Below are 11,996 nucleotides of genomic sequence, written 5' to 3'. Positions count from 1 at the left end.
TTCTTCTGCCCGTTTAAACTTTCAGAAAACACTAAGGACGAAGTGAACACAGAGTACAGACAGAAGGATCCGTACGTTTCCATATCCAACGTTGAGCAACAATGAGCAAAAAAGTGCCTTCCCTGTTGCAACGCCCCCTTGTGGTCGCTGCCTACTGCATTCATTCAGCCATTTTTCTTCCATTAAGACACAAAAGTTGTTCGGTGGAAAAATGCTATTTCTTGCAACAGCAATGATAAAATTCCAGGATCTGCCAATTTGTCCGGATCCAAAATTTAATGAGTTCTCATTTTTCCCGTGTCACATCCTCCCGGCGAGTTTCGTGGAAATCCGTTCTGTGGGTTTTGCTCAATCCTTCTGAGGATTAAACAAATGAACCCGGGGTGAAAACATAACCTCTCAGACGGAGGTGATTCAACTTTCTTGGCTTTAAAAGTTGAATTAGCATATTGTAATTATAAGTCTCAGTTTACCTCTGGCTGGAGCTGTGTCATCATATTCATGAGCTGAGAAACAACCGGGAAACACTTTGCTCCTGTTATTGAACGTTGGAGGGAGGGTTTAAAGTTTTAAACTGCGGGATGAGACCAGTGATTAGAAAGAGAATAAAGTTTAAACTGTGTTGTTAGAGAGGATCAGACCCTGCAGATAAAATCCTAAATGATTTTTGGACTTGGTCTGTTTGTCCCCGTGCTCGTCTTTTCCTCTTTAAATCCCTCGATTAGCAGATCCTCTCTCTCTCTCTCTCTCTCTCAGTCTCTCTATCTGTGAGCTACGTCACTGCCTTGCCCAAGCCAAAATCCCACAATCCCCCTGTTCCCTCCCTCCGAACCTCGCCAGCTGTCGATCTCCATCCGGGTGTCAGCCCCTCGCTCTCTTCCCCTGTGAACGCACACGCCTCAACAAGACAGACATGGCGTCTCTCTGAGGACGGACAGGAAAGAATAAGAGTTATCTGTTCTGTTCTGTTTTGGACTGAGTTCAGAGACACAATGATTCTTCACAAAAAGACAGTTTCATCTTGTGTGTTTGACTGTGTCCACATGAATCATTTTCTGGGCATGAGTTTCAGATTAAATTGAAAAACAAACCATAACGTGCTTTAGTTCAGAAACAGCAGCTCGATGTGTTGAAACCTCTGGATTTGAGTTGGATGATTTTACAGTTTTTTAAAGCGTCACATTGAGGAAACGGGTCAAACACAAGTTTTCAGAAAGAGTTTGACGTCACCTTGTTTGCTCTGAATCCCCAAAGCTATCCCACAATGCATTGCATGGATAAGTCATTGTGCTGTCTTGGCAACAGAAATTAGTAAAAAAAAAATGGAAGAAAGAAGTTGTCAGCGTCCAATAAAAATGGTTAATACCAGTAATCACCAGTTTGAAACTTCTCAGTATTTTAATTACAGTTTGAACTTGAACTTTAATCAATTAAATTTTAATTATTCCACTTTCACGTACAAAAAATCCTGTGATGTTTTCAGAAACGGTGGAGCAGCAGTTAATATCTTATAATTTTAGTCTTGTAGAGTTTCTGTTCGTGAATCACTTCTTCCCAACAGCTAGCTGAATACATCGTGAGTTAATACTAGCCTCCATTTTGCTGTTGCCTACACCCCCCCAAATCGTGACCTCGCGGGTTCCATTTAGGGGCGGCATATTGCCACATTCGGCTCATTACTGCCCCCTACAGTAATAAAATGTTCAATATGGTGGGTATGAACATGCATCATAAGGGTTAGCATGTGCTGGGGGGGGGGGGGAGATAAATCCCCAGCTCCTCTCCTGACGAGGTTTGTGACGGGACATGACGCTGCTCCACCTTTAAGAAACATGAATGTAAACTGCTTTGTACCATGACTGTAACGCTGTGTATTGTGTAATTCTGTGTAAATATCAACTGTGTGTGTGAGTGAGTGTAACCAAGCACAAAGTGTTGGCCCTGCAACAACAACTGATCATTCTCAAGCACAAACACGCCTGGGCTCTTTCTTACTGTGTGTGTGTGTGTGTGTTCTGATTAGTATTTAAATATTGTTTTGTCATCACACTGATGTCTGAGCTGAAAGTTAATTGTCTTATGCTGCAAAACAAACACGTCACAAGTCAATGATTTGTAGATATAAACTAAATAAAGTTGGAAGACTCTTTTCCAATTGTAATTATAATAACTGGGTATAACAATTTATAGAGCACCTTTAAATGGAAACCAGAAATGTATCAAAGGAAAAGAGCAAATGGAAGCAAAGCCACTGGAGAGTGTCGGCTCTACAGAGGCAGCCATGTTTTTTTTACAGAATCCCGGAATGTGACGGGTATTCAGCTGCAACCTGCTGCTTCACCACTAGATGTCACTGAATTCTACACAGTGAGCCTTTAAGATCAAACGATATATAATACAAACTCTAAAATCAAAGACGGCAGATAAAATAATACTCATTAATGATAAATAAAATAGTGATAACCATTATCAAAGTCTAGACTAGATGGCATCAAAGAGTTTTTAGGTGGGAGTTTGAGAGATAAAATGACGTCTACCAACCAAAACAAAGTGACCCTATACAAATACTTTGTGTTTGTTTAAATATTTGGATTTATCCTTTAATTTTAAATCTGTTATTAAAGTAATTACAAATCTTTTAAGTTAAACTCTTGCTTTAAATCCGGGCCCTCGTGGTGAGACTGTGACGCTTTCAGGGTCGATTTGCTCGGTGGCGTTTCAATTTCAGATTTTAATTTGTTTATTTTCAAATAATGAATATTGATTGAGAGCTCACTGGGCTCCGTGGCGGCGCAGCTTGAAGACATTTCCTTCATTGAAACGCAGACGGCTCAAGTTCAGATTGTAATGTAGCTGCAGAACAAGGAAAAAACACATTCAGCAGATTTTTACGCTGACACCAGACTATTTGAATTTTGTTCAATTACAAATTAACGACTTAAATAGTTTACATGTGCAAATAAGAGATCAGTTAAATGAGAGAGATGAAGAGAGATTAAACTATGAGACCCACTGTTGCTTATCTTTTATCGAGGTCTTGGTAAATGAATGTGGGTCACTTCAGGCAAGGAGGCAGCAGAAACTGTATTATGGTAAAAGAAGGATGACATGAAGCAAACGACTGAATCAATCTGAATCAAGGCCGAAGCTTTTCCTCAATTCGTTTTAAAACTGTGAAGTTTCTCCTCAACTTTCTGAAATCTAAACGTCATCGAGCATGAGACGCCAACAAAATAACAGGTTGATAAAAGAAACTGCAGATACATAAGAAATATGAATCATGTTATGTGGTTACAGAATATCTACCAGTGTGTGTACTTTTGCTTTGCGGTTCATGCTCAGTTCCTGTTGGACTCTAGATAAAGATGGACGACACGTCTCCACTTCCTCCTGAAATATCTCAGATCAAAACGTTGCTGATCGTTAACGCCTTCAAATCAGCGTGAGCTCGGACGAGTGGGCTCGTGTTCCATTTGTGGGAATTGACTGTTGTTAGAGAGAAGAGGCGCGGTGGAAGAGCGGATCAAACGCAGGATAAGAGGAAAAACATCAAACGATAAAAAGGAGTTTCATTGGAAAACCCTCTGGGAGGAAATGAAGGGAGGAGGTGGGGGATGAAGATGGAGGGCGACAGGGGCCTCACAGAGTGGAGACAGAGTAATAGTTTGTTTCAGTCCTTAGATTCCCAGGTGACTGGAGTTGATGGGATAATGGTTGGTATGAGAGAACAGAGTCAATGGCTTTGACCTCTAATCCCCAACACTGGATTCCAATTTCACTTTGCAGCGTAATGACTCAGCCCAGCAGCTGGAGAGTCAATCTCAGGCGGCCGCAGAGCCGCTCGGCCAAATCAAGGGTTTATATTATGATCCCGCTGAGCGATTTCCCATGAGGACATATTTAACTTGGGGCGAGGGACGGAATGAAAGATTCTCAGTCCTGAGAGAACTGGTCATTACTCAAAGTAATGTACGATTTAAAAAAATATATATTTGGGCCAATATTGAGTTTGGAATGACCTGGTTTAACATGATTATCAAATCTGAGGAGGCAGAGTCTGTGCTTTTTGTTCTTACAGAGAAATTAAAAGCTGGAGATCAAGAGAAGGAGAGAGTTTGTGTTCAGTGTGTTCATGAGCTTTGAGTTAAAGATATGGAAGCTATAACGAGTTCTAATAGAAATATCTTGCAACTGCTTTAATACCCGGCTGCCGAGTGAGGAAAGGTCAGAGAGAACAAACAAATCAACCGCACTGCTAACACAATGTACAGAAGAACTTTGTTAGGTGACACAACATCGTGAAATTGTGGTGTTTGGTTTGCTGCCCCCAAGTGGCCACAAGGGTTAGACGTGCACTTGTTATTGTTTATTTCATTTAAAATGTTGTCTTAGCAAATATGCGACTGATTAAAATACTTGACTGTCACGACCAGAATCATCTGAGCTGATTCTGGAATGAGTCGAGATTCAAACCCGTAACTGCTGCAGTGAAAACTCGAATCGATTCACTTAATGGTTGAAATGTAGGTCACACAGTCGCTGCTCGTCTGGCTGCGGCTGCACACGAGACAAATAGATTGTTGGAACTTTAAATGAAACAATAATTCACTTTTGACTTTTCCAAAGGAGAATAAATGGAGGACAGGACGTCCGTGACAGCTCGGCCCTGCAGCGGCGGGCCTCGTGTTTCTCTTCCTCCAGCCGGGAGTTGTCATCCGTCTGTTTCCTGCCACCGAACCCGGACGTGTAACACCCGTCTCCCACGGCTCCACACGCAAACACACACATGTTGTGATCGTCCTCTGTGACCTCGACACACACCATGGCTGTGCAGTGTAGGATCTAATCCGCACATGATGAGCCCTCATCACATACACAAAATATGTAAAAACACGTAAATAACAATACAACCGAGAGGGAACAAGTCTGAAAGGAAAAGACTTTTAAAAACACACATCACGTAGAAACTCTTAAACCCAAAGTGGAGTCATTACAGGAAGTAGAGTCCAGAGTCAGCCCCATATATTTAATCAGGCTGCACCAAACCTCACAAGCATCAGTCCTCTTTTGTCTTCGTGAGCTAATCTCTAAAATCTTAGATTATTCAAAGAGCTTGTCCCAGTGACTGCAGCCATCTTGTCCAGGTTCTGTTACACAAGCTGTGTCTCAGTTCGGGGGGGGGGGCTAGGGGAAGCAATCATGGGATGTGATGGGCCACAATAATAACAATATTGGAGATCCCATTAAGAGAAATAACAGCACTGGATGTTCTCTATGGCAGGTTGCAGTCTGCCAAGCGACTGTGTGTTTGAGCAAAGTCCCCCCCCCCCCCCCCCCCCCCCGATGCTGCTGCAGCTTGTCCCGTCACTTTCCTCGGGCGAGTGTTTTTCTCCTGCTGTGACTCTGACAGATTTCAGGACCAACAAACGTCCCCTCAGGCTCGGCTCAGTGTGAAACTTGTCAGTCAGTCCCACAGTCGGTGCTGCAGCCAGGACAACATCAATAATTTGTCAACACACACACTCACACAGACAGACACACACACACACACACACACAGACACACACAGAGAAATACGTGGAAACATACCGATCAGAGTGGTGAGTCATATAAGGTCCCAACAACATAAATGATTCATATCGTTGGGACATATAAATAAATACATGCTGGAGTGTGATTTTTATTTGTCTTGAAAGTTGTGCTGTTTCGATGCATTGTGTGTTCACCTGGTACATTGTGTGACCTCACCTGTCACAATTAAACATTAAAAACAGAAACAAGAATTATTAAATACCATCGTAGCCGCACTGCTGGATAATCAGGACAAATAAATAACACACACCAGTGTTCACTCTGATCGGGGGAATAAACCTCATTACAACTACAATCACTCAGATTTAATAAGAGCGGCTACAGATCTCCAGAGGAGTCGAGAATTAGAAGCAGCTTTGTTTTTAACAAGCTGGAAAAACAAACAAACCTTGAGATCGTATAAAGTCTGGACTGTCGAGGCGATGTGAGATACAGGTGAGGGCCGGATTTGCTTTATAGATTTTTATATATATAAATAGAAAGATATATGTTATGGTACAATCAAAATACAAAAACACCAGTTAAAAACTTCAGAGAACAAAACAAGTTTGGATATAGATTGTTTATCTAGTTTTATAATACTAATAATATATAACACTTAATACAAGATATTTTCATTATATTGCAGATTGTCTTTATATACAGTCCCTGGTTATATATATATACAGTCACTGCTCATCTTTTCTTCCTCTATATAACAGATAATCACGTGATCACATCCTCCTCTGTTCATTCCGACAGCCTCTTCTCTAATCCTCATGTACTCTACGGTCGCACGTCACCTCGGTGCGGGGCGGCTGTGACGCGGCCCCGGGATCGAACCTGCGAGCCTCTGTAGGCATCTGTGATGAACGACATTCAGCCTGTTTTCTAATTGGTCAGTAATCAGTCGGCCTCCAGCTGTGGCGTTAAACTGCTCCACCGTCACACCCGCAGCTCCTCGTCAGAAACATAATGACTCCTGGGGCTAAACCATAATTGCTCGTGGGGCTAAACCAGTGAAGGTCACGGGGTCAACGTGTCGCGTCCTCCTCCACATGTTCCGGTCCGACATGAAAGAGACACATTTACATTTAGTTTATATACACGTCTCAAACTGCGTCTTGATTGTCCTTGAAACACAAAACGCTGTGTTTGTTATCATAATAATTATTCATGAGTCCCCCCCCCCCCCCCCCCTCCATCAGGACCTTTATTAAGAAGCGTTTTGTTGAAACCTATCCTCAGCAGCGCTCTTCTCCGCTGATTGTTTTCTCATCACCTACAGGTCACCTCGCTCGGTTCTCGCTGCTGATTGGCCGGGATAAGGCGCCTGTTTATATTTGCCTTCCTTTGCGATGTACGTTAAATCCCGGCGGGGACCAACGTGAGGCTCTCGAGATCCAGTGTGTTCAAATACGCTCTGTTTGTGTTTTAAAATGCAAATAAATTGTACGTGCATGAAATGTAATTTGGTTGGATGACACTCAAGTGAAGACTGATGCGGGGGGGCAACGTGTGAGGGGGGTTCGAGAGTTTTTGTTGTTATTTAACCTTTTTCAAAGCTACATTAAAACCTGTTGGGTTTTTCCCAGCTCTGACATACATAGGGTTAGGGTTTAGTGAACGTGTGAAGTTGGAAGATGTATTTCTTATTTATTCTTAGAAACACAAAACTAATTCAGGCCTCATTTGGTCGGTGTTGCTGTGGTTCACTTGTCATGATGCTGCCCTGACCCCTGACCTCTGGAGGTCTTTGGTTTATTGACCTGGGTTTCTGTGTTTAGTTTTTTTTTTGTTCATCGTGTGTTTCCTGTTTTATTTTGAAATTCGAACCTCCCTCATGTGTTTCTATTGTCTCTACTTCCTGCCTGTGTGTGTGTTTCCCTCCAGTTTTGATCGTTGCCTTGATTTGTTTCACCTGTTTGTCCTGAGCCACGTGTCTGTCTCTGTCCTGTCCTCAGATCTGTCTCTGTCCTGTCCTCAGGTCTGTCTCTGTCCTGTCCTCAGGTCTGTCTCTGTCCTGTCCTCAGATCTGTCTCTGTCCTGTCCTCAGATCTGTCTCTGTCCTGTCCTCAGGTCTGTCTCTGTCCTGTCCTCAGATCTGTCTCTGTCCTGTCCTCAGATCTGTCTCTGTCCTGTCCTCACTCCTGTCTCTGTCCTGTCCTCAGATCTGTCTCTGTCCTGTCCTCAGATCTGTCTCTGTCCTGTCCTCAGATCTGTCTCTGTCCTGTCCTCACTCCTGTCTCTGTCCTGTCCTCAGATCTGTCTCTGTCCTGTCCTCAGATCTGTCTCTGTCCTGTCCTCAGATCTGTCTCTGTCCTGTCCTCACTCCTGTCTCTGTCCTGTCCTCAGATCTGTCTCTGTCCTGTCCTCAGATCTGTCTCTGTCCTGTCCTCAGGTCTGTCTCTGTCCTGTCCTCAGATCTGTCTCTGTCCTGTCCTCAGATCTGTCTCTGTCCTGTCCTCAGATCTGTCTCTGTCCTGTCCTCACTCCTGTCTCTGTCCTGTCCTCACTCCTGTCTCTGTCCTGTCCTCAGGTCTGTCTCTGTCCTGTCCTCAGATCTGTCTCTGTCCTGTCCTCACTCCTGTCTCTGTCCTGTCCTCAGATCTGTCTCTGTCCTGTCCTCACTCCTGTCTCTGTCCTGTCCTCACTCCTGTCTCTGTCCTGTCCTCAGATCTGTCTCTGTCCTGTCCTCAGGTCTGTCTCTGTCCTGTCCTCAGATCTGTCTCTGTCCTGTCCTCAGATCTGTCTCTGTCCTGTCCTCACTCCTGTCTCTGTCCTGTCCTCAGATCTGTCTCTGTCCTGTCCTCAGGTCTGTCTCTGTCCTGTCCTCAGATCTGTCTCTGTCCTGTCCTCAGGTCTGTCTCTGTCCTGTCCTCAGATCTGTCTCTGTCCTGTCCTCACTCCTGTCTCTGTCCTGTCCTCAGATCTGTCTCTGTCCTGTCCTCACTCCTGTCTCTGTCCTGTCCTCAGGTCTGTCTCTGCTGTCCTCAGGTCTGTCTCTGTCCTGTCCCCAGATCTGTCTCTGTCCTGTCCTCAGATCTGTCTCTGTCCTGTCCTCACTCCTGTCTCTGTCCTGTCCTCAGGTCTGTCTCTGTCCTGTCCTCAGGTCTGTCTCTGTCCTGTCCTCAGATCTGTCTCTGTCCTGTCCTCACTCCTGTCTCTGTCCTGTCCTCACTCCTGTCTCTGTCCTGTCCTCAGATCTGTCTCTGCCAGCCTCCACTTCCTCATCCTGCCAGTTTGACTTTGCCTTCTTGTTTTTTTGCCTTCCCCATATTTCATGTTTAAAATGTTTTGCAATGTCTCAATCTGTCAAAGTCTGAAGAATATCTTTCCCATGATGCATCATTCAACTGCATAAAGTTATAAAATCATAGAACCTAGAACCAAACCTGCTAGAACCAGACCAACGGGTCAGTGAATAATTCATCAGAATCGTTTGTGTTTGCGTTGATTTGAGCTGATGTTTGATCTCGTCACGGCGACGCACGATTTTCTACCAATTTATCAAAGTGCTGACAATTATGCAAACGACGCCGGTGATGATCGCACTCAGCGGCTGAATTACCGGCCAGTGTCTGTAATTACTGGCAATCATTTCCCAGGAGAGGAACCAATCAAATGTCCCTGGTAGTGGTGGTGCTTAGCGATGAGTCATGGAATTTGCCTTCAGATGGTTTATCAAATCAAAAAAAGCTCTGAGCAGGTTTCATGTTGAAGTTTTGGTGACTCGTTGACCCACTTGTTTTTTTCGTTTGAGTCTCAGAGAAGCAACATTTCGAACAAAGCACCGAAGTCCTTCATCCTCAGTGAAAGCCTCTGGAACCGTTTGGTTTTTCCCTCCAACACAAGGCGACAGTGGCCCGGCCGTTTGAGGCCTCGTCTGTGTCCGTCCCCGAGCCAGCGTCCCCTGCTGCTCGGCCCGGCGCTTAATGAGAGGATTTAATTGGCTGTCGCTTTGCTCGGGACGTTCTGCCTGCGAGGCCCAGACCACGTTTGGCAGCGGCGGCGCTTGGAAAACGCTTCTAGCCTCCGTCTCTGCGAGTGGACCACGACTTTCTCTCCCGTTCGGTGATTTCAACCTTTTCACACAACTTCAAAGTTCCTTCGTGCTCGAGGAAATGATTTCCTCTCAGAAAACATCGCAGGGTTTTGGTTCTGACCATTTCCCCGAGAAGCTCCTCGTGCATTTTCTCAGATTTCAGGCTTCGTTTCAGTTTGTTGAGGAAAATCGGCGTCAGGGTTGGAGTCTGGTTTGTCAGGGATCCAGTGGAGAACAGGATGTTGGCGCAGGACCGCGGTTCAGTGGGTGTTTTGGATCAGAGGGAAATGTTCAGTGTTCATTGTGAGGCGGCTGTCAGAGCTTTGTTCGTCAGCGGGAGCCGCCAAGAGCTGGGTTTAAAAATACACTGCAGACAGAGGTTTAAAGAACCACATCTAAAACTTTACTCTCTGTATGACCCCGCTCTGACCTTATATAATGACAATCTGTGACTGTAGATATAGGCGATCTGAGAAGATGTAACTGTAGAGTAGAGAGTGTTTGGCTGTTGAGAAACATTCTGAGTCCGACCGGCTGAGGAAATCCACGTTATTCAGAGGTGAACGACCTTTTCTCCTCCAGTTGATGAAAAAAGCAATTTCAGGTTCAGGCTGCAAACGTTCTGACTCCTGACAAGTTGAATTATCCTGCAGACGCTCGGAACAAACCAAACACTCACTTTAACACAAGGAGGCTAAACACGGTGTTAGTCATCCACCACCCTGCTCATGCTGCTGCTGCTGGGATGAGTCTCGACTCGACTTCAAAGCTTTTCTTAGTTAATTGTCAATTCTTCTCATCATTAGATTTGTATTTGATGGATCTTCTGTCCGTATCTCTTTCATGTACGTCAAGAATAAATGAGCATTAAGGTTTTGTTCAAAGTAACCAGATCTGTTCACACACTGAAGGTGAAGAGATTTATTCTGGAGTTTAAGTTACAAAGTCTTTGTTGTCACTTCCTCTAAAGCCTGGTCGTCAGGTTTCTGTCCCACCTGATGTTTTGAGCTGATGCTTGGAGGTGAGCCGCTCTGAGAGGTTTCAGCTCCTCCTCATTCAGCCACATATTAAAAACCAGCAGAGTGAAAACAGCTGACACGGATTGATTTAGAGTTTAATGTTCGATGGGATTAAATACAAATAAGAAAAAGAGCAAGATGCATCTCGGGAACCTTTAAGGATTCGTGGACGTGTCCGGCGTTTGAATCGTGAGCCGGTGAGACGTGAAGCCGACAGACGGCTGTCAGTTGACGGCTGGTACACGAGCGCCGGGGTCAGTTCATGTCAAACACAAACCATTAGAGCCGTCCTCCGGGTGCGTTTCCATCGACCTCGCGCTGAATGAAAAGAAGCCACGACCTCCCCACTCTGAAAGGTCGTTTCAGTCAGACGTGAGCGTTTTCAAAACCTAAATGGATTTTCAGGCTGCAGATCAATTTCCTGAGCTGAACGTGTCGTCAGCGAGCGTTTCAGAGAGACGGGTTTAAAACAGCTGTCGGTCTCACGTGACTGGTGCGACTGGTTATTGAGCTGCTGTCAGCCACGCTGCCGACTGGGAGTGGAGCAGCGAGATCGAAAACAACAGTTCTGATGGGGAATAAAACAAGAGATCCGAGTTATTGAGTTTCAGTGGAGACGTTTCAGTCAGTTTACAAAGAAATGTTTCACCGGCGAGTAAAACACACCTTCAAACAAAGTGTGTGTGTGTGTGTGAGAAATCCATTCTCTATCATTCAGCTCATTGCAAACAATCACAGCATCGAGGAAAAGTCTGAATGTTGGTGTTTTCGTACGTGAGCTGAAGCACAGACGAGTTCTGGATGTGACAATTCAAATGTCAAGTTGCTCCGGACATTTTCTGAACTGCTTCCTGCCGCCCCCTCGTACAAATGTCAGAGTGAGTCCACGTGTGAATGCAGCAGGAAACTGTCTGGCACATTCCCAGTGAGCGAGTGGACGTGTTGATGAGGTTTCTAACAAGTGATGTGGAAGAGGAGTCAAATGCATTGGAGAAGAAGAGGTCAACTTGGAAAGACTAGGAGATTCCAGAGCTTTTGGTGATAAAACAAAAAAATTGTGATCTTTCCAGAGCAGAATTTATACGTCACGTCCGGCCTCCTGCTGCTCTACAGGCTCCGCCCCTCACCTGACTGCTCCACACATGTTCCTGTGGATGTGAACGAGTTGGACCCAACAACCTGCTGCTGCTGCTTCACATGAGAAACAGAAACTCCAGAAAAAACGTCCAGTCACAAGTTTAAAGGGTTCATGTCTGAAAACAGCCGGTAAGATTCAAACCCAAAGAACTGGGATGATAACAGTTCCTGGAAGGATCGATGGACAAATGCACATCGAAAAGAAAACCTCTCTTTCAGTCGTT

The sequence above is a fragment of the Platichthys flesus genome, chromosome 24 (genome assembly GCF_949316205.1).
Source record: "Platichthys flesus chromosome 24, fPlaFle2.1, whole genome shotgun sequence".
Taxonomy (NCBI): Eukaryota; Metazoa; Chordata; class Actinopteri; order Pleuronectiformes; family Pleuronectidae; genus Platichthys; species Platichthys flesus.
The sequence above is the reverse complement of the archived record's forward strand: the minus strand, read 5'-3'. Positions refer to the sequence as shown.